This window comes from Mesitornis unicolor, unplaced genomic scaffold (assembly GCF_000695765.1).
Source record: "Mesitornis unicolor isolate BGI_N332 unplaced genomic scaffold, ASM69576v1 scaffold32619, whole genome shotgun sequence".
NCBI classification, from domain to species: Eukaryota; Metazoa; Chordata; class Aves; order Mesitornithiformes; family Mesitornithidae; genus Mesitornis; species Mesitornis unicolor.
In genome coordinates, this window is record NW_010205765.1 from 12,861 (window position 1) to 15,595 (window position 2,735).

Below are 2,735 nucleotides of genomic sequence, written 5' to 3' on the forward strand. Positions count from 1 at the left end.
CGTACTAAATAAGTAGATAATAAATACAGGCTCACCTGGCTTGAGCAGAGCTGCACCTTGGTTGTACCCTGTGGAGTAGCAGTTACAGATGGACCTGGGGTTCAGTGTGCTGAAGGACACAGAAATGCTTTTATAAGAGATACAAACAAGTGTATTTTTGCACATGAGTGAGAGCGCATGGAAAGGGCATCATACTGGAAGCAAAATGCTTCTGTTGCATTAAGTGCTATAAATGCAGACGCCAGGTTTCAGATCTTTACAAATAACTGCTAAACATCTTTCTGAAAATGGCATGTCCCTAAAGATCACTTAGGGTTATGTTGTTGTTAAAGCCGAGGGAAATTAAACTGTAAAGGCCCAGAAGGGTGGAGAAAACCTGTGTTTTCTGTAAAAGGCAGCACAAAATTTTCCTGATCCTGTTTGCTTAAAAACAAACCCACAACAAAAGAAACTCAGCTGTGCTCCCACTTCAGCCTTAATAGGATTAAAACAGAGCATTTTCACACATTAATTTTATAGGTTTATGGTACTGTGCTAGAATTTTGGAACACATTTAATGACTGTACTTTAATTTTACATTTATTTTGACATTAATCATGAAGAGTCCAGTTAAGAATGTCCACGTATCAGTGGTTAAGATCAGTTCGATGTCTCTCAACAGTACTTATGCATTTTAAAAAAGGTTTTGTATGGACTAAGAAACTGCATGAAACTATTTCATAGTGTAGGTTTTTGATCCAGTGTTAATAACATTTTAAATGTATGAAAAAAATATTCTTTAGGCATAGTAATTTGGCAGTATTGCCAAGACCCTTATTTAATATATCATCCTGTAGTTTACACACGTCAGTAGCTGGCAATGTTTGCCTTTGCGTATTTCTGAAATTCTGTTTGTGCATTTTGGGGTTGAGCAGTAACTTCTACAATTCTCTATCTTCAGTACTCCTTTGTAATGAATGTCTTGGTAACATAAAATTAATTTATATGAGCCTTTGGTTTCCAAAGTACACTGTTGATTGAGGTTGTTTAGGTTTTTCTTCATTAGGAGGTTTTGCATAAATGAGCAAATGTTCACTTACTGTTTTTAAGATTGTACTGCAAATAACTGTATTGTTTCAAAGGCTTCTTGTGCAGTATTTGCATATCAATGCTGTATTGTAGTGCTGTTGTACAGTAACATGAAAGTCTAGCCTGTTTCCTTATCAAACTTAAAAATACAGCAGTAAAGCTATTTTCATTTGAAAAATACGTTTTTAATTTTAATATTTTTATGATAGCTTATTCAAGTGACAATGTGTATCTGTTCATGCAGTTTAAAAATCTACAAGATCATTTTTAATGCTGTTTTAAAATTACCTGTAGTATTGCAGGTATCCTAGATATGAAGCATTACTGTTTACACTTCTGTAATAGTGTTTAGTTCATTGCACTTAATCTGGCATTTGGATTAGTGGTTTTCCCTGTTCAGAAATCTTGATGTCTTGTTCTATTTAAGATACTAAGAGTAAAAGCAGCAGAATCAAAATGTATTCTGCCTCAGCCCCTATGCTGAGCGGGAGTGCTGTTTCCATGGCAACACACAGGCTAGTGGGGGGGAGGCTGATGCCTTTTGCCCAATTCTTGGGAGTTTACGTATCCAAACACTGTTATTTGTAGCAAGATTCTCTTAAAAATCAGTGTTGGTAGGGGAGAAGTTAATTATTTTAGTGAAAATTGTCGGTACATATCCAGATGTTTCTTGTGGTCAGTTGCTGCTGCTTTAATCATGAAGATTTGTTGGTGCAACACACAGCTTTTTGCTAACGCTAGAAAAATGTACTAACTATAGCAGCAGTGATCTCGGACATGTTAAACGCGGAGTGTACCCATGTCTGATGGTGCTGCAAAGGTTTTTTTCCAACAGCAGTGCCGTACCACCCTTTTAATGAAAGCTGCCTTCCTTTGGGAAGCTGTATTATTAAATGTAGTTGACATTTCACCAGGAGTAAGTTCTGAGTAGGCAAAGGGTAAATAGACACCATTCCAGAGATAACAAAGCTTTGCAATTAATTTTATTGTGTTTTATTTTTTAGAAAGGGCAGGGTTTAGAGCAGGTAATATGCTAAATTGGTCTTTCATTTCTGTAGTGCAGCTGTGTCTCAGCCTCGCCCATTTTATTTATTATAGGACCCATAGGCTGATACGATTTCCGTACCCAAGCTTATAGATAAATCCTTCTTCCTGTAGTAGATTGAGAAACCGTTGCATTCTACTGCTGGAATATGCTGGGGCTTTTTTTCTTTTTCTTTTGGAAGACTGACTATTTAGTATTGAGACTACTTTATTTAATCACTAGAGATAAATTTCCTTCTTGATTAAAATTACACAAACCTGAAATTACAGGCAAGAGGAGTGCAAACCCCGGAGTATTTTCTGCCTGTCTAATTTTTTTAACGAAGGATCGGAATAGTGGCAAATAGGGTGTGTGGGAATGAATGCATTTGCATGGAGAATTTTCACCTTTTCCTCTGGCGGTGGCTCCCAGAAGATGATGTCACCTTGCAGCTCATTGGTTGTGCGGCACCTAGTGCAGGGAAGGGAGAGAAAGATGCCGGCACAAATCTCAGTGGTGGATCTAGGGTGTTTGCGAGCAGTTTTTGATAGAATCTCCGCTTAGTATGGAGAATTTACTGCCTGCGGCCATGTGAGGTGCTGGGTCCGTCCTAGGGTGAGGGGATTGAAGAGTGATCAGAGGA